The 26688-nt window shown below is 36.4% G+C and overlaps 1 protein-coding gene across 6 annotated transcripts in view; it reads left to right on the forward strand.

Annotated features, from left to right (window-relative positions):
• Nucleotides 1-26688, forward strand: part of CNOT6L (CCR4-NOT transcription complex subunit 6 like) — a 124620-nt gene that overhangs the window by 6867 nt on the left and 91065 nt on the right. The window contains exon 1 of one of the 6 annotated variants that reach the window (XM_082632550.1): nucleotides 12875-12896. The exons of the other annotated variants lie outside the window; for them this stretch is intronic. The gene's annotated coding sequence lies outside the window, so the exon portion shown is untranslated. Of the gene's footprint in view, nucleotides 1-12874; nucleotides 12897-26688 lie in introns of those variants that run through there. 6 annotated transcript variants of the gene reach the window in all.

Here is a 26688-nt window from a genome sequence, read left to right on the forward strand (position 1 = left end):
TTTTGTAGTCTTCAAAGTTTTACACTTTTTTTTGTTGCATTTACTCTTAAATATTATATTCTTTTATGCTGTTGTAAATAGAACTGTTTTCTTAATTTCATTTTTGGGCTGCCCATTGCAAGTATGAAAAGAATACAACTGACTTTCATGTATTGATCTTGTATTCTGCAACCTTTTTTTTTTTTTTTTTTTTTTGTGGCATGCGGGCCTCCAGCTGCCGCGGCTTCTCCCGCCGCGGAGCACAGGCTCTGGACGCGTAGGCCCAGCGGCCATGGCCCACAGGCCCAGCTGCCCCGCAACACGCGAGATCCTCCCGACCGGGGCACGAACCCGCGTCCCCCGCATCGGCAGGCGGACTCTCAACCACTGTGCCACCAGGGAAGCTCGTATTTTGCAACCTTGCTGAACTTGTTTATTAGTTCTAATAGTTTTTTAAATGAATTCCATCTGCTTTTCTGTATAACAAGGATCATGTCACCTGTAAATAAGTATAGTTTTTCTTCTTTTCCAATCTGGATGCATTTTATTTCATTTTCTTGCCTAATTGCCCTGGCTAAACATTGTTGAAAAGCAGTGTCAAGAGCAGATATTCTTGTCTTGTTCCTGATCTTGGTGGGGGGAAGCATTCAGTCTTCCACTATTAACTATGTTATTAGCTAATGGGGTTTTCATAGATGCTGTTTATCAGGTTGAGGAAGTTCCCTTCTGTTCCTAGTTTGTTGAGTGTTTTTATCATGAAAGGGTGTTAAGGTTGAGTTTTGAGGGAAGTATGAAATATGAATTAGAAAAGTGAAGATGCTAAGTCCAGTGATACGTGGCAGATAATGATGCTTAACTTGTTTGAGAAAGAGGGGCTAGCTTTCCCCCCACCTCTTTTTCCCTCTCCCTTCTTTTCTCTCTTCCCTACCCCTTTCATGATCTCTAATTGTCTTCCCATTAATCCCTATACACATTTGGAGGGCCCTTAATCCTTTACTGAAAATTTTCTGAATAATTCGGGTTTTTTGATCAGTGGAGAATATTGTTTCTTTTGAAACACATTAATTAAAAACAGTGTGGAGAATTTTTTTTTTTTTTTTTTTTAGTTTGATAGCTAGGTTGGAGGGGGACAGAGGAAGCAGAGAGAAACTAAATCATAAATGAAGTACTAAACATAGAGTTAACAAGAAGGGAACAAACCTCTGTGATAAAAAGTGTATGGTTAATGAAGAATTCCATGTTTACTTTGAACCTGGCTGTCACCTGACCTTTTTCCCAAAACATTTCAGCATCAATGGTTTTGCTTTTGTAAGTTTTCTGCATAGTTTTCTAAAAAGTTTAATAGATTTCTTAGGAAATTTTGCTCTGCAAGGTAAGTTTATGATGCACTTGATGTGGTGATTATCCTTCATTTACTTTTTGAAATTTTAATTACACAATTGCATGCAACTGCATTCTGATTAGGTAATTTAAAAAAAATTAATCATTTATTTTTGACAGAGTTGGGTCTGTTGCTGTGTGTGGGCTTTCTCTAGTTGCGGCGAGTAGGAGCTACTCTTCATTGCGGTGCACGGGCTTATCACTGCGGTGGCTTCTCTTGTTGGGGAGCACGGGCTCTAGGTGTGCGGGCTTCAGTAGTTGTGGCTCACGGGCTCTAGAGTGCAGGCTCAGTAGTTGTGGCGCACAGGCTTAGTTGCTCCGCGGCATGTGGGATCTTCCGGGACCAGGGCTCAAACTCGTATCCCCTGCATTGGCAGGCGGATTCTTAACCACTGCGATACCAGGGAAGCCCCATGATTAGGTAATGTTAAAAAAAAATATTTCTGTGTTTCATGTTATGTCTCAGAAATCAAATACTTTGGGTTTAGCCAAGAATCTTTCTGTTCACAAGGCAAAAATTGATAAGTAGTAACAGAATTTTGTTTTGTATCCTCTTTTGTAGCAGGATTATTACTTTTCATTAATTTTTTTCAGCCTACTTTAAAATCTCATTATAGATAAAAATTTATTTCTAATTTTTTGAAGAAATAAGTAGTTCACTTTGCTGTGTGAGAGACTCATCATTCATGCTGAATAGACAGATGCCTGGTAATTGTGGTCTTTCATATTTTCCTTTATTAACAATAGAAATTGGTGACACAAAATAGAAGTTACAACACTTTATCTTTCTTAATAGTCATCTTTTGCAGAGAGAACCTCTCTCTGTAATCTTATAGTTTAGAATCTTTTTACTTTTCTCTCCCCAAATTACTTAGATTCCCTAAATGAGTAAAATAGTTCAGAGTTATATAATACCAGTTACAAATACTGATAAGAGAATAGAACTAAATTTAGGATATACCAACCTTAATGTCTTTCTATACACAGACTTTGCTGGGATCTTTACATATATATCCATAGCTCTTTGATCATAATGTTTATATTTAAACAAAACCAAAAAACTGACAAGGTATGTTCTGCTATAGTTCATATGTAGTGCAATCTGCTGCAAAATCTACATATAAATTCATGAAATAATATATTGTGAATTATGTACAGAATGATAACCTTGAAATAATAAGAATTTGAATCACCCAAAGTATATCTAACCTATTAATAAATATTTATTAAGCTTCTACTGGCTATAAACTGTTAAATTCAGGGTTCTGGGGAATAAAAAGAAGTTCAGAATATAGTCTTTTATACCCGGAAGTGGAACTAATATTTATCAGACTACTGAGTACTAAGGACTGTGAAAGCCATCACCTTCCCTTTTATAAATATGTAATCAAAATTAGTGTTCAGAAAAGTCCTGTGAATTAGACAGTGTGATTCTCATTTTCTAGCTGGTTAAGAATGTGAGTCTTTGATCCTTCACTTTCTAGCTCTTGGGAAACTCATTTAACTTTTCCATGCTTCAGTTTCCTCATCTGTAATAGGGAGATAGTAATTACTAATCCTTATCCTACAGGGTTGTTGCGAGGGTTAAATGAAGTAATGCCTGTAAAGTGCTTAAAACAGTATGTGGCATGTCTGAAGTAAAAAAGCAAAACAAAACTAAAAAACGCAATATATGTTAGCTGTTACTGTTTCTTATTGTTAGGAGCCATACAAGTTAAATAACAAATCTTAAATATTGATCAAACTAATATTTAAAACAAGATCTGTTTGACTCCAAAATATTTACTCTTATACTACTTACACTTATAGGGGATTTAAGCCTGGATAAATAGCAAGCAAGTGAAGGCAGAATATGCTAAGTGACAAAGAACATTAAGTGCTGTACCATATAGCAGAGTACATATGGGGTTGTAGCCTACAGGGATAAAGAGAGGAGGTGGAAGTTGATCTCACCTTTATAGTTAGGAGGAGGAAAGGAAAAGTTAATGGATTACTGCAGCATTCTCCTTGCTTGTTTCCCAACATCCATTATTCCTGCTTTAACTTCTTTTTCTTTGTAGGCATTGTCACCAGAGAAATCCTTTTAAAATTCTTTCAATATTGCTTAAATTCCCTACTTAAAATCCTTAATAATGTTACTGTTTTTTGGTTGCCTATTATGTGCTTAAGGGTAGGAGTTGGTAAGATTTTCATGTAAAGGGCCGTATAGTAAATGTTTTGGCTTTGTGGGTCATGTAAGATTTCTGTTCTATATCGTTGTTGTTGTTTGTTAAATAAACAATCCTTAAAAGATGTAAAACCATTCATTGCTGGCAAACCAAGATATAGTTTGCTGACCCCTGTGCTAGGAGATTTACATGAATTAACTTATTGTTAGAATCCTGGCAAAATTGATATTATTAATTCCTATTTTATAGTTGAGGAAACTGAAGCTTAGAGAGGCGAATTTGATGAAAGTCACATAGCAAGTAAATGACACAAGAGATTGAATTCAGATTTAGGTTATGGGAATTCCTCAACTTGTATACTTCCCAGTGTACCCGGCTGCTGCTTATTGCTTTTAGAATAAAACGGAGCTTTCATAGCATTATATGTAATGTCCATCATGTTATTGGCCTCTTGTACCTTTCCAGCTTTATCATTTATTACTCCTCCTCTTTCAAACATATTCTCTAACCTAGCCAACTGAGTGACTTATATATAGCGTAGTGTGTGCTTTATACATGCCTATAATACCTTATACTCTACGACATCACTGACTTTCTTGACTTTCTTAATAACTCACCTTAGACTCTCCCTACTCCAGGAAACCTTGCCTCACACTTCCAGGCTTTGCTTTATGCTTTTTCTCTGCGTTCCCCTAGCATCCTGTGCATTCCCCTTTTATGGCATTTACTTTTATGACATTTACCAGGCTGTATTGTGTTTACCTGGTTCATGTCTCTGCTTTCTTGTTAGACTGAGATTTTTAAGGGCAGAGATATACTAAATGTTTAGTATATTTTAGGGGCTTAGTAACTGTTTATTAAATGAATGAATGAATCAAATGGCATTGCAGATGGTAGAAATTACATCAGCAGATATGTAGTAGCAGAAAGGTATGAGTCCAAATCAATAGAACTAGAAATGAAAAAGGAGAAATAAAAACTAACGCTGCAGAAATACAAAGGATCATGAGAGATTACTACAAACAACTATATGCCAATAAAATGGCCAACCTGGAAGAAATGGACAAATTCTTAGAAAAGCACAACCTTCCGAGACTGAACCAGGAAGAAATAGAAAATATAAACAGACCAATCACAAGCACTGAAATTGAGACTGTGATTAAAAATCTTCCAACAAACAAAAGCCCAGGACCAGATGGCTTCACAGGCAAATTCTATCAAACTTTTAGAGAAGAGCTAACACCTATCCTTCTCAAACTCTTCCAAAATATAGTAGAGGGAGGAACACTCCTCAACTAATTCTACGAGGCCACCATCACCCTGATACCAAAACCAGACAAAGATGTCACAAAGAAAGAAAACTACAGGCCAATATCACTGATTAACATAGATGCAAAAATCCTCAACAAAATACTAGCAAACAGAATCCAATAGCACATTAAAAGGATCTACACCATGATCAAGTGGGGTTTATCCCAGGAATGCAAGGATTCTTCAGTATACTCAAATCAGTCATGATACACCATATTAACAAACTGAAGGAGAAAAACCATATGATCATCTCGATAGATGCAGAAAAAGCTTCTGACAAACTTCAACATCCATTTATGATAAAAGTCCTCTAGTAAGTAGGTATAGAGGGAACTTTCCTCAACATAATAAAGGCCATATATGACAAACCCACAGCCCCCATGGTTCTCAGTGGTGAAAAACTGAAACCATTTCCTCTAAGATCAGGAACAAGATAAGCTTGTCCACTCTCACCATTATTATTCAACATAGTTATGGAAGTTTTAGCCACAGCAATCAGAGAAGAAAAAGAAATAAAAGGAGTCCAAATCGGAAAAGAGAAGTAAAACTGTCACTATTTGAAGATGACATGATGCTATACATAGAGAATCCTAAAGATGCTACCAGAAAACTACTAGAGCTAATCAATGAATTTGGTAAAGTTGCAGGATACAAAATTAATGCACAGAAATCTCTTGTATTCCTATACACTAATGATGAAAAATCTGAGAGAGAAATTAAGGAGACACTCCCATTTACTATTGCAACAAAAAGAATAATACCTACGAATAAACCTACCTAGAGAGACAAAAGACGTGTGTGTATGCAGAAAACTATAAGACAGTGATGAAAGAAATTAAAGGTGATAACGAACAGATGGAGAGATATACCATGTTCTTGGATTGGAAGAATCAACATTGTGGAAATGACTATACTACTGAAAGCAATCTACAGATTCAGTGCAATCCTGGTCAAACTGCCAATGGCATTTTTCATAGAACTAGAACAAAAAAATTTCACAATTTGTATGGAAACACAAAAGATCCCGAATAGCCAAAGCAATCTTGAGAAAGAAAAACGGAGCTGGAGGAATCAGGCTCCTGGGCTTCAGACTGTACTACAAAACTACAGTAATCAAGACAGTATGGTACTGGCACAAAAACAGAAATATAGATCAGTAGAAAAGGATAGAAAGCCCAGAGATAAACCCATGCACATATGGTCACCTTATTTTTGATAAAGGAGGCAAGAATATACAATGGAAAAAAGACAGCCTCTTCAATAAGTGGTGCTGGGAAAACTGGACAGCTACATGTAAAAGAATGAAATTAGAACACTCCCTAATACCATATACAAAAATAAACTCAAAATGGATTAAATACCTAAATGTAAGGCCAGATACTATAGAACTCTTAGAGGAAAACATAGGCAGAACACTCTATGACATAACTCACAGCAAGATCCTTTTGGACCCACCTCCTAGAGAAATGGAAATAAAAACAAAAATAAACAAATGGGACCTAATGAAACTTGAAAGCTTTTGCACAGCAAAGGAAACCGTAAACAAGATGAAAAGACAACCCTCAGAATGGGAGAAAGTATTTGCAACTGAAGCAACTGACAAAGGATTAATCTCTAAAATTTATAAGCAGCTCATGCAGCTCAATATCAAAGAAACAAACAACCCAATCCAAAAATAGGCAGAAAGGACAGGAATAAAGACGCAGAAGTAGAGAATGGGCTTTAGGACACAGGGAGGGGGAGGGGGACGGGTAAGCTGGGACGAAGTGAGAGAGTGGCATGGACTTATATATACTACCAAATGTAAGATAGATAGCTAGTGGGAAGCAGCCGCATAGCACAGGGAGATCAGCTCAGTGTTTTGTGACCACCTAGAGGGGTGGGATAGGGAGGGTGGGAGGGAGATGCAAGAGGGAGGAGATACGGGGATATATGTATATGTATAGCTGATTCACTTTGTTATAAATCAGAAACTAACACACCATTGTGAAGCAGTTGTACTCCAGTAAAGATGCTTAAAAAAAAAAGTGGGCAGAAGACCTAAATAGACATTTCCCCAAAGAAGATATACCGATTGCCACCAAACACATGAAAGGATGCTCAACATCACTAATCATTAGAGAAATGCAAATCAAAACTACAGTGAGGTATCATCTCACACCAGTGAGAATGGCCATCATCAAAAATCTACAAACAAATGCTGGAGAGGGTGTGGAGAAAAGGGAACCCTGTTGCACCTTTGGTGGGAATGTAAATTGATACAGCCACTATGGAGAACAGTATGGAGTTTCCTTAAAAAACTAAAAGTAGAACTACTATACGACCCAGCAATCCTACTACTGGGCATATACCCTGAGATAACCATAATTCAAAAAGAGTCATGTACCCCAATGTTCATTGCAGCTGTATTTACAGTAGCCAGGACATGGAAGCAACCTAAATGTCCATTGACAGATGAATGGATAAAGAAGATGTGGCACATATATACAGTGGAATATTACTCAGCCATAAAAAGAAATGAAATTGAGTTATTTGTAGTGAGGTGGATGGACCTAGAGTCTGCCATACCGAGTGAAGTAAGTTAGAAAGAGAAAAATACCGTATGCTAACACATATATGTGGAATCTAAAAAAAAAAAAAAAAAAAAAGAGCTTCTGATGAACCTAAGGGCAGGACAGGAATAAAGACACTGATGTAGAGAATGGACTTGAGGACACGGGGAGCAGGAAGGGTAAGCTGGGACGACGTGAGAGAGTGGCATGGACATATATACACTAGCAAATGTAAAGTAGCTAGCTAGCGGGAAGCAGCTGCATAGCATGGGGAGATCAACACAGTGCTTTGTGACCACCTCGAGGGGTAGGATAGGGAGGGTGGGAGGGAGACGCAAGAGGGAGGAGATATGGGGATATATGTATATGTATAGCTGATTCACTTTGTTATAAAGCAGAAACTAACACACCATTGTAAAGTAATTATACCCCAATAAAGATGTTTTGAAAAGAAAAATAAAAGGTATGAGTCCAGATTCAAGGAGGAGTGGGACATTAATATCTGGTTAACTTCCAGAGCTTCAGTGGGAACAAGGAGCTGATAAGGCAAATTGGAGCATGATTATTATGGAGGGGTTTGAATGAGGAATTTGTCTTATTCTAGGTTTAATTCTAGAGCACCAAGTGTTTTTTTTACATCTGTAAATTGGGGTTCTCTTAGTAATACCTGAATTTTATGTCATAATATTGTCTAGATGATATTTTATGGGACATGGCTGTATAATTGTTTTGATTAATAGTTATTAATAGTTATTTCAGATATGGCTCTAGAATCAAGTAATTATCAATACTACTATTAAAGACTTTGGGAGCATTGAGTGATTTTGAGAGGCTGGTGGCAGTTTGGAAATAATTAAGTTTAATCTGGTTGAGGTATGCAGAATCAGTTGTGGAGATCAGTGTGGGAGGAGGGAGTCTCTTTCTTAAATAATTAAAATTAAAATATGAAGTGGTAAGTCAGGAGAGAGATGTGTCAATTGGGATAGAAAAGAAAGCTTTTAAGTGACATCTGTGGTTGAATATGAAGGAAGAAGTCAAAGATAACTGAAAAATCAGAAGGAGGATATAATTTGGGGAAGCAAATTATGAATTTTGTATTAGACAAATTGATTAAAATTGGAATTATTTCTATTTTTGCCTGAATTTAGGCACTACTTACTTTATGCCTGAATACCCTCAGGATTGGTTTTCCCTTCCTCCCTCTAATGCATGGATGTTATGTTTGGATATGGGTGGATGTTTGATTGTATGGACTCTTTGGCAGTCTGGAGAAGTCTGTGGAGCCTTTTTGGAATAATGATTTTTAGTGAATGAAATAAATAAGATTAAAAAGGAATGTGTTATTTTGAAATACATGTAAACAATTTGTAAAGATTAATATATATATACCCTTTTATTAATGCACTTAGAGAACAAGATCTAGCAGTGAGTCTATAATAACTACCATAATTTTAAAGTAATATATATGTAGATGATATTTTGAGGTATCTGTAACAACTGTAATGTGATGTGAAATACAACTTGTTAGTGACAAAAAGCACAGGTGCTGCTAATATTATTATGGTAGGTTGTCTACGTCTAATTGAAAGAGATACTAAATTTTAATCAGAGGTTAGTGGAACTAGGGATATAATTTTTTTTCCTTTACAAATTTATAGATTCCTTGAGGTTTATGGACCTTAGGTTAATAATCTTTGCTGTATTGTCTCCTGGTTTCTGTCTACTATGCGTATTTTTGTCATATTATTCTCCTTTTCTTTGCAGATGGTAATATTTTTTCATGTCTGCTTTGGAAATAATTATGTGCTCTTTGTGTAAAAAAAATGATGCTTAAAGAGCATAATTTTCTGGTTATCCTATCTCATGGAGATCAAGACTGTTAGTCGTATATACTCTATATATAGTACCATTATCTGTTTCTGGGCAAGATGAACTTATATAACTACATAAACATACATAAATAGAATCATACTATATGCACTGTTTTTTTTTTTTTTTTTTTTTTTTGCGGTACGCGGGCCTCTCACTGTTGTGGCCTCTCCCGTTGAGGAACACGGGCTCCGGATGCAAGGCTCAGCGGCCATGGCTCACGGGCCTAGCCGCTCCGCGGCATGTGGGATCTTCCCGGACCGGGGCACAAACCCACGTCCCCTGCATCGGCAGGCAGACTCTCAACCACTGCGCCACAAGGGAAGCCCTATGCACCGTTTTTTAAACTTGCTTTTTGATTTAACAACATATTATTGGCGTTTTTTCTATCACTGGATATGTTTCATGCTTTAAAAAATTTATGGCTTAAAAAAAATTGAGATGTATATCACATAACACAAAATTTGCCATTTTAAAGTGTACCCTTCAGTGGTTTTAGTGTTTTCACTGTGTTGTGAACCACCACTACTATCTAATTCCAGAACATTTCCATCAACCTCAAAGAAATCTCATACCTATTAGCAGTTCCAGTTTGCCCATTCCTTCATCTGGCAACTACCAATCTACTTTCTGTCTCTATGAATTTGCCTATTCTAAGCATTTAATATAAATGGAAACACACAGTGTGTGACCTTTTGTGTCTGGCTTCTTTCACTTAGCATGTTTTCGAGATTATGCCATGTTGAAGCAAGAAACACTACTTCATTTCTTTTTATGGCTGAATAATATGCCACTGTATGGATATACCATATGTTATCTGTTCATAGCTGATGAACATTTGGGTTGTTTCCACTTTATGGCTGTTATAAATAATTCTGCTATGAATATTCATGTAACGGTTTTTGTGTGGACATAAATTTTCACTTCTCCTGAGTATATACCTAGCAGTAGAATTACTGGATCATCTGATAGTTCTCTGTTTAACTTTTTGAGCAACTGACAGACTTTTCCACAGCAGCTGCATCATTTTACATTTCTGTTTATCATGCTTTTTAATGACTGAATTGTAGTCCATTTTATTGATGTGCTATATAATTCAGTCTGCTATTGATTGGCAAATAATTGATTTCCTTATTTTCTGCAATTATCAACACTAATGCAATGAAAAGACTCATATATACACCTTTGCACACTGTTTTAAAGGGTAAGTTTCTAGAAGTGGACTTGCTGGATTAAAATGATTACACATTCAAAATTTTGATATCTTGTCAGGTTGCCCTTTAGAGATATATAAAATTATACCCCTACCAGTTGTGCAGTGGATGTCTATTTCCCCACACCCTTTCACATTATTAATCTTTGCCTTTTGATAATAGTCATGTATTTTTAAATTTTTTCTATTATTTGATGATTAAACATTTTTTTCACTTTTTTTAGTCATTGTATTTATTCTTTTGTGATTTGCCTTATCATGACCTTTAACCCCAATTTTCTCCTTGAGATGTTTACATTTATTTCTTATCAATTTGTAAAAGCTGTTTGTATTTTAGAAGCATTACCTCATTGTCTATTATAAATATTACAGAGACTTTTTGTTACACTTTCCTCTTTTGACTTTATGACTTTGCTCTTTGCCTTACACACATTAAAATTTTTTTATATAGTTTATTCTGTCATTCTTTTTTTTTGTATGGTCTTTACCTTGCTTTAAGCTTTTTCCACTCCAGAATTACAAGATGATTATTCTTCATTTTCTTCTAGAAATGTCTAAAATTAAACTTGTTATGGTTTAGTAGAAGCAGCTTGGATTTTGTAGTTGGATTTACCTATGTTTAAATTCTGATCCAGTCACTTATTAGCTGTGAGGTGTTGGATGTTTCACACCTTCTCTGTACTTCAGCTTCCTCATTGGTAAAATAGCAATTAATAATAGTTTATATTTTTAGCAAAATTAAATATATAATGCATGCAAATAGTCTAGCACAGTATCTGGACACAGACTGGGCATTCAATACATGTTTTCTTCTCTCCCCCATTTATAAACTCTATCTTCCTTCAGCCTACTTAAAATCTGATTCAGAAGATAAGGAGGGAAAGTTTCAAGAAAAGAGGGTGGCCCTCAGTTTTTAAAACCAGAGAAGCCATACAGAATGAGTACTGACTTAAAAGGGGATTGAAAATCAATTTAGTAATTTGAAGCCATGTATGTTTAATAAGAACATTTTTTATTAGAGTGGTAAGAGAGACAGCCATATTTTAATAGGATGAGGACTATGTAAAACCATGCAACATACCTGAAGGATGATATTCACATATGCAACGTGTATCCATCAATATTAATAATATCTTTGAGAAATAGTTGTAACTCTTCCTTTTTCTCTCATTGGTAGAATGTTGGTAAAAGGATAGGATTAGCAGTACTAATACACATATAGTATATATTGTGTGTATAAATTGTACACAAACTTAGGTCATTTTTACTATTATTAGTTTACAAATTACAGTACTTGTAGCACATTGCACGATTAATCATCAACTTGGTCAAGAACTATTGCTCCATTCAAATTTTATTCTTAGTAGCTCTTTTATTGAATTTACACACATTTCTTCATTAAACTACAGTTATTTGTAAACACTGTTAAATATTCTTTGTGGAAAGCAACTTTAAATACATTTTAGAAAAAGATGGGAAATACACAAATGTTTACAATATAATCATTGTTTACCTTTTGCTTATCTTTCCTAGACTATAAGGTGTTTAGGGCAAGGAACATAGTTCTAATAATTAAAGGTAATGGAATTTTGATAAATGTTTATAAAGCATTACATTTTCTTTCTTTTTTTTTTTTTTTTGCGGTACACGGGCCTCCCACTGCTGTGGCCTCTCCCGTTGCGGAGCACATGCTCCAGACGTGCAGGCTCAGCGGCCATGGCTCACGGGCCCAGCCGCTCCGTGGCATGTGGTATCTTCCCGGACCGGGGTGCGAAGCCGTGTCCCCGGCATTGGCAGGCGGACTCTCAACCACTGCGCCACCAGGGAAGCCCCTACATTTTCTTTTAGTCTTTTTGTAAAACAACCTCAAAATAAAGTTTTTAAAAATTGTTAATAAAACAATTCACTCTTCTCAAATGGAGAAATAACAGACATGCATTATGTGCAACTGGGTTTTAGAAAATGATATCAAATTTTATTCCTTGATTCTGTGATTCTGGGTAACTGCCTATTGTTCCTAGTATGTTGTAAGTATGCTGTCCTCATTTTATCAGCCTCAAAACAAGAAGAAGGAAATTCTGTATTGGTTAGCTCAGGAGGAAGGCAGCGAGTTTAAGTAAAAAAACAGGAAATTTGTTCCTCTGTGACCTTTGATGAGTTTGTGAATTTGGCATTTTGACTGTGGGGTTGAATTTCAGAAGACTTTTATATTTAGTTTGCTTTGTTGCTTTTGCAGAATATCTACCTGCCAAGAAAAAGTAGGAATCCAAGTTAAAGGCTCTCCTGCCTTTGTGGGAAATAATGGACAATACTCTTCCTTTTGCTGACAAAATCTGGGTATCTGTATTTTACAATGACTGGTTTTTGCTTTCACGTAGAGCCAAAGTATCCTTTTCCTGGAACCAAGCGTGACTCAAAGCCTTTGTAAGTTCTCTTTTTCTTTATCCTTTTAAGCAACTATTTTAGGAACTGTTTTAAAGCTGACACCCCTTCCCTTCAAACCTTTTCCACTCAGCACAAAGCACCACCTTATTGGCAGTCATTTGTATGAGTAGAGTGGGTACTCTCCTTAGGCATTTATTCATGTCAAAAAGTTAAGGATTAGCTCTGTTGTTTAATACTATCTGTTTTGGATCAGCGTGAGTCTGCATTGGCCTTTCCTTTTAAATTCTTTCATAATTAAGATGCTGGCACCTAGGAACCCTTTCCTGGATGGAGCTTTTCTTTGTGGCTTATCAAGTTTTATCCCAGACAGAGTTTAGTTACTAAGGCTTTTCTGTTTTATTTCTCTCTTTTTAATGGAGACTTGTAGATTTAGATATGGTTTTTCCAAATTCTAAACCCCGGTTCTCAGATAAGTAAAACTAGGTTTAACACCTCTTTATGTATATTTTGCTATGTATATCTAACGTTGGAGCATTGTGCAATTTGGTTCAGGTCAAAAAGTATGGGACAACTATTATGATTACTGTCAGACTTTAATGTTAGTCAATAAAACGTTGTATTCAAGATTTAATTAAATTGTTTTCCCAAAGAAATAGAAAAGCTAAAATAATTAGAAAAGCTGTTCATTATGAAAAGTGTTCTTTAGTTAAATCCTTAGTTTTTTGTTGTTGTTGTTGCGGCACTCAGGCCTCTCACTGTTGTGGCCCCTCCCGTTGCGGAGCACAGGCTCCGGACGCGCAGGCTCAGTGGCCATGGCTCACGAGTCCAGCCGCTCCGCGGCATGTGGGATCTTCCCGGACCGGGGCACAAACCTGTGTCCCCTGCATCGGCAGGCGGACTCTCAACCACTGCGCCACCAGGGAAGCCCAAATTCTTAGTTTTTGATACTGCTATCATGTTCAGTTTTCTAGTAATGGAAACCAAATGTTTTTTTTTTCTTTAATAAATTATTTATTTATTTGTGGCTGCGTTGGGTCTTCAACGCAGGGGCTTTCTCTAGTTGCAGCGACCGGGGGCTACTCTTTGTTGCGGTGCGCAGGCTTCTCATTGGGGTGGCTTCTCTTGATGGGGAGCATGGGCTCTATGTGCATGGGCTTCACTAGTTGTGGCACGCGGGCTCAGTAGTTGTGGTGCACGGGCTTAGTTGCTCCGTGGCATGTGAGATCTTCCCGGACCAGGGATCGAATCCGTGTCCCCTGCATTGGCAGGCGGATTCTTAACCACTGTGCCACCAGGGAAGCCCCCCAAATGAGTTTTTGAATTAGTGTTTAAATTTTCTTGATGCAATACAACATTCATAATTTATACACAGATGATTTTTTTGCTTATGTAAACAGACTGAAGGCATTATATTTGTGAAATATTAGTGAATTATTTGATTTTACATACTGCTAGAGAGGCAGAACCTGAAATTAGAAGGTAGGAGAAAGAAAAGATGAAGTATTTTATTTTGTTATGAAGTGTTAGCATGTTACTTCAGTTTTTTTCACATTTAACACGTTGGACTGAGTCCAGTTTTTCTAGTGGATTTGTTATTTTGAGTCATAGGAACTCTCATACTCTTGACATGCTTACTTTTTTTTTTGGCTGTACCACATGGCTTTCAGGATCTTAGTTCCCTGACCAGGGATTGAACCCATGCCCCCTGCAGTGGAAGCACGGAGTCCTAACCACTGGACCATGGGAATTCCCTTGATATGCTTACTTTTTAAAGTGTGGCTTATCTAGATGATCTGTGATCCTCTTAAAACTGCCCTTGCAGCCTGTCTTAGTTTGGGTCTGAACATATTTACTCTTGACTTTCTTTACAGCAGCAAAGATCTTTTCATTTCTGGTAGGTTTGAATCAACAGACTTTGCTGTGGATTCTTGTTTACTCTTCTTTTAGATTGCACAGACAACTGATTTAGGAGAATACTTTTCTTTGGGTACTAGTTATTATTGATTAGGAAATTTAGGAGAATGCTTGCAGTAAACTTTCTGATCTTAAATTGTAGACATCTTTGTGAATAGAGTACTCTTGCTTCTGTTTTTTCCCTTCCCACTTAACTTTAGTAGGTTAACTATGGTGGAGAAGAGGAATTCGAAGGAGAATTTCCAGCAGTCAGATATAGTGACCTTTGATGATTAGTATGTTAAGGAGAATGCTGGAGAATAGACTTTGCATGTTTATCTTTGAACACGTGCCAGATGTATTGGATAGTTCCCTCTTGACTTCATAATAACGTCTTGAGTACACAACAGGGTGGAAACCTTGTTGTCATCCTGTGGCATTTTTCTTTCTTACCCTGGATATCTTACAACTGCCCTTCAAAGAGGGATGTGAGGTATATTGGAGTTAGGCTGATAGAGAATTTAGAGGACAAGCGTACAAATTTTAAAAATCACAAACCATTTTTCTTATTTATTTTGTCAGTGTCTGTATTTGTGATTGAAGTAGGAAATGAAAGAGAGGAACTGCTAATGTGAGAATTCATTAGACAAATGGGAACATTGTTCCCTGTGTTATCTCAAAGTTTATTGAATAGTAAGCTGCACTGTAATGGATGTTAAATTTGTTGTGCCTGTGTCAGAAAATTGAACTGTTTCTGAGTCAGTATGTACTCCATTCAGGTTACTGGATTCAGCATGTAAGGGTTACGATTGTAATAGGATTTGGGTATTCCTGGGTATAGTTGATGTACAATGTTGTGTTAGTTTCAGGTGTACTGCAAAGTGATTTAGGTATACGTATACATATATTCATTCTTTTTTAGATTCTTTTCTCATATAGGTTATTACAGAATATTGAGTGGAGCTCCCTGTGCTATACAGAATGTCTTTCTTGGTTATCTTATAGATAGTAGTATGTGTGTATTCAACCCAAGCTCCTGATTTCTACCCACCCCCCCATGTTTCCCCTTTGGTAACCATAAGTTTGTTCTCTATATCTGTAAGTTTGTTTCTGTTTTGTAAATAATTTCATCTGTATCTTTATTTTTAAATTAAATTCCAGATATGACTTACTTCAGTTAGTATGATAATCTCTAGGTCCATCCATGTTGCTGCAAATGGCATTATTTCATTCTTTTTTATGGCTGAGTAATATTCCAACCATAAATCGTTATCCATTGTTCTGTCCTTGGGGACATCTTCTTTATCCATTCCTCTGTCCTTGGGGTTTCTGAGGGGACTGTATATATGAAGAAAAATGAGAATTGAATTAGCAGTTCATTAATATATAGGCCTTGTGCTGGGCTGGTTTAAAATTAAGACCTGTATGGACCTCCTACTCCTCATCTCTTCTGTTTCTAGGTCAACTTTTTGAAAATCAATTTGCCTAAGAATGAGTTTGCTGAGATTAGAAAAATTAATTTCTTTCACTCAGCAAAATTATTTTGAAATTTATCTATGTTGCCATGTGTATCAATAGGTCAGTCTTTTTTTCATATTCTGTAAAGTTTTTTTATTTTAATTTTTATTCTTTTAACCTTTTTTCAAAAAAAATTGAAGTATAGTTAATTTCCAGTGTTGTATATGCTTCAGGTGTACAGCAAAGTGATTTATATACAGCAAAGTGATTTATATATATAAATTCTTTTCCATTATAGGTTATTATATGATACTGAATATAGTTCCCTGTGCTACATATATGGGGGTCTTTGTTGTTATTTGTTTTATATATAGTGGTGTGTATATGTTGATCCTAAACTCCTAATTTATCTCCCTGCTCCCCTTTCTATCCCCTTCGTTTTCTCTGTTTGTGAGTCTATTTCTGTTTTGTAAATAAGTTCATTTGTATCAGTTTTTTAGATTCCACATATAATTGATATCATATGATACTTGCCTTTCTCTGTCTGACTTAACTTAATATGATAATTTCTAGGTCCATCCATGTTGCTGCAAATGGCATTATTTCATTCTTTATTTTTTTATTAGACTATAGTTGCTTTACAGTGTTGTGTTAGTTTCTTCTGTATAGCAAAGTGAATCAGTTATACATAAACATATATCCACTCTTTTTCAGATTTCCTTCCCATTTATTTCATTCTTTCTTATGGCTGAGTAATATTCTATTGTATATATGTACCATTTCTTCTTTTTTTTAATTTTTGAATTTTATTTTATTTTTTATACAGCAGGTTCTTATTAGTTATCCATTTTATACATATTAGTGTATACATGTCAATCCCAATCTCCCAATTCATCACACCACCACCCCCGACATTTCCCCCCTTGGTGCCCATACGTTTGTTCTCTATGTCTTTGTCTCTATTTCTGCCCTGCAAACCGGTTCATCTGTACCATTTTTCTAGGTTCCACATATATGTGTTAATATACAATATTTGTTTTTCTCTTTCTGACTGACTTCACTCTGGATGACAGTCTCTAGATCCATCCAGGTCTCTACAAATGACCCAATTTCGTTCCTTTTTATGGTTGAGTAATATTCCATTGTATATCTGTGCCACATTTTCTTTATCCATTCATCTTTCGATGGGCATTTAGGTTGCTTCCATGACCTGACCATTATAAATAGTGCTGCAGTGAACATTGGGGTGCATGTGTCTTTTTGAATTATGGTTTTCTCTGGGTATATGCCCAGTAGTGGGTTTGCTGGGTCCTATGGTAGTTCTATTTTTAGTTTTTTAAGGAACCTCCATGCTGTTCTCCATAGTGGCTGTATCAGTTTACTCACCAACAGTGCAAGAAGGTTCCCTTTTCTCCACACCCTCTCCAGCATTTGTTGTTTGTAGATTTTCTGATGGTGCCCATTCTAACTGGTGTGAGGTGATATGTCACTGTAGTTTTGATTTACATTTCTCTAATAATTAGTGATGTTGAGCAGCCGTTCATGTGCCTCTTGGCCATCTGTATGTCTTCTTTGGAGAAATGTCTATTTAGGTCTTCTCTCCATTTTTGGATTGGGTTGTTAGTTTTTTTGATATTGAGCTGCATGAGCTGCTTGTAAATTTTAGAGATTAATCCTTTGTCAGTTGCTTCAGTTGTAAATATTTTCTCCCATTCTGAGGGTTGTCTTTCGTCTTGTTTATGGTTTCCTTTGCTGTGCAAAAGCTTTTAAGTTTCGTTAGTTCCCATTTGTTTATTTTTGTTTTTATTTCCATTTCTCTAGGAGGTGGGTCAAAAAGCATCTTGCTGTGATTTATGTCATGGAATGTTCTTTCTGTGTTTTCCTCTAAGTGTTTTACAGTGTCTGGCCTTATATTTAGGTCTGTAATCCATTTTGAGTTTATTTTTGTGTATGGTGTTAGGGAGTGTTCTAATTTCATTCTTTTACATGTAGCTATCCAGTTTTCCCAGCACCACTTACTGAAGAGATTGTCTTTTCTCCATTGTGTATTCTTGCCTTCTTTATAAAAGATAAGGTGACCGTATGTGTGTGGGTTTATCTATGGGCTTTCTATCCTGTTCCGTTGATCTATATTTCTGTTTTTGTGCCAGTACCATACTGTCTTGATTACTGTAGCTTTGTAGTATAGTGTGAAGTCCGGGAGCCTGATTCCTCCGGCTCTGTTGTTTTTCCCAAGACTGCTTTGGCTCTTCGGGGTCTTTTGTGTCTCCATACAAATTTTAAGATTTTTTTGTTCTAGTTCTGTAAAAAATGCCATGGTAATTTGATAGGGATTGCACTGAATCTGTAGATTGTTTTGGGTAGTGTCATTTTCACAGTATTGATTCTTCCAATCCAAGAATATGGTATCTCTCTCCATCTGTTTGTATCATCTTGAATTTCTTTCATCAGTGTCTTACAGTTTTCTGCACAGGTCTTGTCTCTCTAGGTAGGTTTATTCGTAGGTATTTTATTCTTTTTGTTGCAGTGGTAAATGGGAGTGTTTCCTTAATTTTTGTTTCAGATTTTTCATCATTAGTGTATAGGAATGCAAGAGATTTCTGTGCATTAATTTTTTATCCTGCAACTTTACCAAATTCGTTGATTCGCTCTAGTGGCATGTTTAGGATCAATTAGTATCAATTTTGTTCATCTTCTCAAAGAACCAGCTTTTTGTTTTATTGATCTTTGCTGTTGTTTTCTTTGTTTTTATTTCATTTATTTCTGCTCTGATCTTTATGATGTCTTTCCTTCTACTAACTTTGGGTTTTGTTTGTTCTTCTTTCTCTAGTTCCTTTTGGTGTCAGGTTAAATTGTTATTTGAGATTTTTCTTGTTTCTTGAGGTAGGCTTGTATTGCTATAAACTTTCCTCTTAGAACTGCGTTTGCTGCATCCTATAGGTTTTGGATCATCGTGTTTTCATTGTCATTTGTCTCGAGGTATTTTTTGATTTCCTCTTTGTTTTCTTCAGTGATCTCTTGGTTATATAGTAATGTATTCTTTAGCCTCCATGTGTTTTTTTTTTACATTTTTTTCCCTGTAATTGATTTCTAATCTCATAGCTTTGTAGTCAGAAAAGATGCTTGATATGATTTCAGTTTTTTTAAATTTACTGAGGCTTGATTTGTGACCCAAGATGTGGTCTGTCCTGGAGAATGTTCCGTGCCCACTTGAGAAGAAAGTGTAATCTGCTGTTTTTGGATGGAATGTCCTATAAATATCAATTAAATCTATCTGGTCTATTGTGTCATTTAAAGCTTCTGTTTCATTATTTATTTTCATTTTGGATGATCTGTCCATTGGTGTAAGTGAGGTGTTAAAGTCCCCCAGTATTATTGTGTTACTGTTGATTTCCTCTCTTATAGCTGTTAGCAGTTGCCTTATGTATTGAGGTGCTTGTATGTTGGGTGCATATATATCTATATTTGTTATATCGTCTTCTTGGATTGATCCCTTGATCATTATGTAGTGTCCTTCCTTGTCTGTTGTAACGTTCTTTATTTTAAAGACTGTTTTATCTGATATGAGTACTGCTACTCCAGCTTTCTTTTGATTTCCATTTACATGGAATATCTTTTTCCATCCCCTCACTTTCAGTGTGTATGTGTCCCTAGGTCTGAAGTGGGTCTCTTGTAGACAGCATATATATGGGTCTTGTTTTTGTACCCATTCAGCGAGCCTGTGTCTTTTAGTTGGAGCATTTAATGCATTCACGTTTAAGGTTATTATTATTTTTTGTGTGTGTGTGTGTGTGGTACGCGTGCCTCTCACTGTTGTGGCCTCTCCCGTTGCGGAGCACAGGCTCTGGATGCGCAGGCTCAGTGGCCATGGCTCACGGGCCCAGCCGCTCCGCAGCATGAGGTATCTTCCCAGATCGGGGACGAACCCGTGTCCCCTGCATCGGCAGGCGGACTGTCAACCACTGTGCCACCTGGGAAGCCCTAAGGTAATTATTGATATGTATGTTACTGTTACCATTTTCTTAATTGTTATTGGGTTTGTTTTTGCAGGTCCTTTTCTTCTCTTGTGTTTTCCACTTAGAGAAGTTCTTTTAGCATTTACTGTAGAGCTGGTTTGGTGGTGCTGAATTCTCTTAGTTTTGCTTGTCTATAAAGCTTTTGATTTCTCCGTTGAATCTGAATGAGATCCTTTCTGGATAGAGTAATCTTGGTTGTAGGTTCTTCCCTTTCATCACTTTAAATATCTCATGCCACTCCTTTCTGGCTTGTAGAGTAGTTGCTGAGAAATCAGCTGTTAATCTTATGGGAGTTCCTTTGTATGTTATTTGTCCTTTTTCCCTTGTTGCTTTCAATAATTTTTGTTTCTCTTTAATTTTTATCAGTTTGATTAGTATGTGTCTCGACCTGCCTGGGACTCTCTGTGCTTCCTGGACTTGGGTGGCTCTTTCCTTTCCCATGTTAGGGAAGTTTTCGACTATAATCTCTTCAAATATTTTCTTAGGTCCTTTCTCTCTGTCTTCTCTTTCTGGGACCCCTATAATGCGAACGATGCGTTTAATGTTGTCCCAGGCTGTCTTCATTTCTTTTCGTTCTCTTTTTTTAATTCTGTTCTGTGGCAGTGAATTCCACCATTCTGTCTTCCAGGTCACTTATCCATTCTTCTGCCTCAGTTATTCTGCTGTTGATTCCTTCTAGTGTAGTTTTCATTGCAGTTATTATATTGTTCACCTCTCTTTTAAAAAAATTTTTCTAGGTCTTTGTTAAACATTTCTTGCATCTTCTTGATCTTTGCCTCCATTTTTTCCCCCGAGGTCCTGTATCATCCTCACTATCATTATTCTGAATTCTTTTTCTGGAAGGTTGCCTATTTCCACTTCAGTTAGTTGTTTTTCTGGGGTTTTATCTTGTTCCTTCATCTGGTACATAGCCCTCTGCCTTTTCATCTTGCCTGTCTTTCTGTGAAAGTGGTTTTTGTTCCACAGGCTGCAGGATTGTAGTTCTTCTTGCTTCTGCTGTCTGCTCTCTTGTGGATCAGGCTATCTAAGAGGATTGTGCAAGCTTCCTGATGGGAGGGACTGGTGGTGGGTAGAGCTTGGTGTTGCTCTGGTGGGCAGAGCTCAGTAAAACTTTAATCTGCTTGTCTGCTGATGGGTGGGGCTGGGTTCCCTCCCTGTTGGTTGTTTGGCCTGAGGCGACCCAACACTGGAGCCTACCCTGCTCTTTGGGAGGGCTCACGCCAAGGAGTACTTCCCAGAACTTCTGCTTCTAGTGTCCTTATCCTCACAGTGAGCCTCACTACAACCACCCTTCGCCTCTGCAGGAGGCCCTCCAACACTATCAGGTAGGTCTGGTTCAGTCTCCTATGGGGTCACTGCTCCTTCCCCTGGGTCCTGATGTGCACACTAGAGTTTCAAATTAGAGTTGTCTCTGGATATATGTCCAGGAGTGGGATTGCTGGGTCATATGGTAGTCTATGTTTAGTTTTTTAAGGAACGTCCATACTGTTCTACATAGTGGTTGTACCAATTTACATTCCTACCAGCAGCATAGGAGGGTTCCTTTTTCTCCACACCCTCTCCAGCATTTATTATTCATAGACTTCTTGGTGATGGCCATTCTGGTTGCTGTGAGGTGATAACCTAATTGTAGTTTTGATTGGCATTTCTCTAATTATTAGCAATGTTGAGCATCTTTTCATGTGCCTGGTTGCCATCTATATGTCTTCTTTGCCAAAATATCTAGGTCTTCTGCCCATTTTTGCTTGGGTTGTTTGTTTTTTCAATATTAAGCTGTATGAGCTGTTTGTATATTTTGGAAATTAAGCCCTTGTCGGTCACAGTGTTTGTACATATTTTCTCGCAGTCCATAGGTTGTCCTTTTATTTTGTTTATGGTTTCCATTGCTTTGCAGAATCTTTTTAAGTTTAATTGGGTTTCATTTCTTTATTTTTGTTTTTATTTTCATTATTCTAGGAGGTGGATCCAAAAAAATATTGCTGTGATTTATGTCAGAGTGTTCTACCTATGTTTTCCTCTAGGAGTTTTGTAGTATCGGTCTTACATTTAGGTCTTTAATCCATTTTGAGTTTATTTTTGTGTATGGTGTTAGAGAGTGTTCTAATTTCATTCTTTCACATGTAGCTGTCCAGTTTTCCTAGCACCACTTATTGAAGAGATTGTCTTTTCTCCACTGTATATTCTTGCCTTCCTTGTTGTAGAGTAGTTGACCATAGATGCTTTGCTTTACTTCTGTGCTTTCTGTCCTGTTCCATTGATCTATATTTCTGTTTTTGTGCCAGGACCATGCCATTACTGTAGCTTTGTAATATAGTTTGAAGTCAGAAAGCGTGATTCCTCCAGCTCCGTTCTTTCTCATGATTGTTTTGGCTATTAGGGGTCTTCTGTGTTTCCATACAAATTTAATTTTTTTCTAGTTCCATAAAAAATGCACTTGGTAATTTGATAGGGATTGCATTGAACCTGTAGATTGCCTTGGGTAGTATGGTCATTTTAACAATATTGATTCTTCCAATCCAAGAACATGGTGTGTCTTTCCATCTATTGTGTCCTCTAATTTCTTTCATCAGTGTCTTATAGGTTTTGGAGTACAGGTCTTTTGCTTCCTTAGGTAGGTTTATTCCTAGGTATTTTATTCTTTTTGATGCAGTGGTAAATGGGATTGTTTTGTTAGTTTCTCTCTGGTATTTTGTTGTTTGTGTATAGAAGTGCAGCAAATTTCTGTGTATTATTTTTGTATCCAGCAACGTTACCAAAGTCATTGATGAGCTCTAGTAGTTTTCTGGTAGCATCTTTAGGATTTTCTATGTATAGCATTGTGTCATCTGCAAACAGTGAGAGTTTTACTTTTTCTTTTCCAGCTTGGGTTCCTTTTATTTCTTTGTCTTGTCTGATTGCTGTGGCTAGGACTTCCAAACCTATGTTGAATAAAAGTGCTGAGAGTGGGCATCATTGTTTTCTTCCTAATCTTAGAGGAAGTGCTTTAAGCTTTTCACTCTTGAGTATGATGTTAGCTGTGGGTTTGTCATATATGGCCTTTATTATGTTGAGGTATGTTCCTTCTATGCCCACTTTCTGAGAGTCTTTATCATAAATTGATGTTGAATTTCATCAAAAACATTTTCTGCATATATTGTTGATCATATGTTTTTTTTGTTCTTCAGTTTGTTAATATGGTGTGTCATGCTGATTGATTTGCAGATACTGAAAATCCTTGCATCCCTGGAATAAATCCCACTTGATCATGGTGTATGATCCTTTTAATTTATTGTTGGATTTAGCTTGCTAGGTGAGGGTATCTGCATTTATGTTCATCAGTGATATTGGCCTGTGATTTGTGTGTGTGTGTGTGTGTGTGTGTGTGTGTGTGTGTGTGATAGCTTTATGGCTTTGGTATCAGGGTGATAGTGGCCTCATAGAACCTTCTTCTGGAATTTTTTTTGAGATAGTTTCAGAAGGATAGATGTTAAATCTTCTGTAAATGTTTGATAGAATTCTCCTGAAGCCATCTGGTCCTGAACTTCTGTTTGTTGAGAGTTTTAAAATTACTGATTCAATCTCAGTACTGGCAATTGCTCTGTTTGTATTTTCTGTTTCTTCTTGGTTCATTCTTGGGAGCTTGTACCTTTCTAATAATTTGTCCATTTCTTCTAGGTTGTCCATTTTATTAGCATAGTAGTTGCTCATAGTAGTCTCTTATGATTCTTTGTATTTCTGTGGTGTCGGTTGTAACTTCTCCTTCTTCATTTCTGATTTTACTGATTTGGGCCCTCTCCCTTTTTTCTAGATGAATCTGGCTAAAGGTTTATCAGTTTTGTTTATCTTTTCAAAGAACCAGCTTTTAATTTCATTGGTGTTTTCCTATTGTTGTTTTAGTCTCAATTTCATTTATTTCTACACTAATTTTTATGATATCTTTCCTTCTACTAACTTTGGGTTTCCTTTCTTCTTTCTCTAGTTGCTTTAGGTTGTTTTTTTGAGGTTTTTCTTGTTTCCTGCAGTAAGCTTGTATAACTATAAACTTCCCTGTTAAAACTGCTTTTGCTGTGTCCCATAGGTTTTGGATTGTCATGTTTTTGTTTTCATTTGTCTTTAGGTATTTTCTTATTTTGTCTTTGATATTTTCAGTGATCTATGGTTGTTTTGTAGCATATTGTTTAGCCTCCACATGTTTGTGTTTTTTGCAAGTTGTGTTTATGTGTGTGTGTAGTTGATTTCTAGCCTCATAGCATTGTGGTTGGAAAAGATGCTTGATATGATTTCAGTTTTCTTAAATTTACCAAGGCTTGCTTTGTTGCCGAGTCTGTGATCTATCCTGAGAATGTTCCATGTGCACTAAATGTATTCTGTTGGTTTTGGATGGAATGCTCTATAAGTATCAATTAGGTCTATCTGGTCTAATGTGTCATTTAAGGCCTGTGTTTCCTTATTGATTTTCTGTCTGGCTAATCTATCCATTGATGTGAGTGGGGTGTTAAAGTCATCCACTATTGTTGTGTTATTGTCAATTTCTCCTTTTATGTCTGTTTACATTTGCCTTATATATTGAGGTGCTCCTCTGTTGGGTGCATATATATTTACAATTGTTATGTGTTCTTCTTGGATTGATCCTTTGATCACTATGTATTAATAGTATAGGTCATTCCTTTTTTATTGCTGAGCAGTACTTCATTTTTTGTATTTACCACATTCTATTTATTAGGCTGTTGATAGACATTTAGGTTGTTTCCAGTTTTTGGCTATTACAGATAAAACTGTCAAGAACATTTGGTTTCAATTGAGTCTTTGAGTGTACATATGTTTTAATTTTTCTTGAGTAAATATCCAGCAGTGAAATGTCTGTGTCATTTGATAGGTATGTATTTAACATGTAACTTTTTAAGAAACTGTGAAACTGTTTTCCAATGTGGTACTATTTTTCATTTTACCTGCATTGTTTGACAGTTCTTGTTGCTCCACATTCTCACCTGGTCAGTCTTTAAATTTTAGCCATTCTACTAGATGGTGTCTCATTGTGGTTTAATTTTAATTTCTCTAATGACATTGAGTATTTATCATGTGCTTATTTGCTATCCACATATCTTCTTTGGTGAAGTATATGTTAAGATGCTTTGTCCATTAAGAAAATTTTCTTATTATTGATTTTTGAGAATGCTTTGTTTATGCTGGATAATACATTTTTTTATTACACATATGATTTGCAAATATTTTCCCCAGTCTGTGGATTGATTTCTTAGTTTCCTACTAATGTTTTTCAAAGAATGAAAGTTCTTGATTTTTATGAAGTTCAACTTACCAGTTTTTTGCTTGATGGATCATGTTCTTATTCTTTTGCTTAAGAAATCTTTGCTAAACTCATGATTATGAATTTTCTCCTGTATTTTCTTCTAGATATTTTGTAACTTTAGCTTTTTTTTTTTTTTTTGCGGTACGTGGGCCTCTCACTTTTGTGGCCTCTCCTGTTGTGGAGCACAGGCTCCGGACATGCAGGCTCAGCGGCCATGGCTCATGGGCCTAGCTGCTCCGTGGCATGTGGGATCTTCCCGGACCAGGGCACGAACCTGTGTCCCCTGCATTGGCAGGCGGACTCTCAACCACTGCACCACCAGGGAAGCCCATAGCTTTTATGTTTATAGTTCTCTGTGCCTCTCTAAAATAGAGATAATGAAAAACACCTACAACTTAGAGTAGCTGTGATTACTAAGTGAATTAATAATACATGTAAGTTAATACTTGTTAGCAAATTTGAGTTAATTCTTGTATATGGTGTGAAGTAAAGTTTGAGATTCATTAGTTTGAATATGGCAATCTAATTGCTCCAGCACTACTTGTTAAAGATTATCCTTTCCCTATTGAATTGCCTTGGCATCTGTGTTTTAAATTAATTGACCATATATATGTGAATTTACTTCTAGACTCTCTATTCAGTTCTCTTCATCTATTTGTTTATCTTTATGCTAATACCGCATCGCCATGATTATTGTACCTTTATAATAACTCTTGAAATCAGATAGTATAAGTCTTCTATTTTATTTTTCCTTTTCGAAGTTATTTTGGCTGTTCTAGATCCTTAGGATTTCTATATAAATTTTAGCATAAGCTTGTCAATTTTTATAAAAACTACCTGCTGGGATTTGATTGGGATTATAGTGAATCTGTAGGTGAGTATGGGGAGAATTAACATCATAACAGTGTTGAATCTTCTTTTCTATGAGCATGCTGTATGTCTTCATTTACTTTAGCTCTAAGTTTTCTCAGCAGTGTTGTTGTTTTCAGTGTACAGGTTTTGCACATCTCTTTTTTCATATTAGTCTCTAAGTGTTGTATAATTTTTGGTGCTACTATAAATGGTATTTTAAAAATTTCAGTTTTAAAAATGCAGTTTTGGAAGGGGATATATTTGTATCATATCCTGCCACCTTGCTAAATTTATTAGTTCTAGTAGCTTTTTTTGTAGATTCTGT

The sequence above is a fragment of the Mesoplodon mirus genome (assembly GCF_964341445.2).
Source record: "Mesoplodon mirus genome assembly, chromosome: 2".
Classification (NCBI taxonomy): Eukaryota; Metazoa; Chordata; class Mammalia; order Artiodactyla; family Ziphiidae; genus Mesoplodon; species Mesoplodon mirus.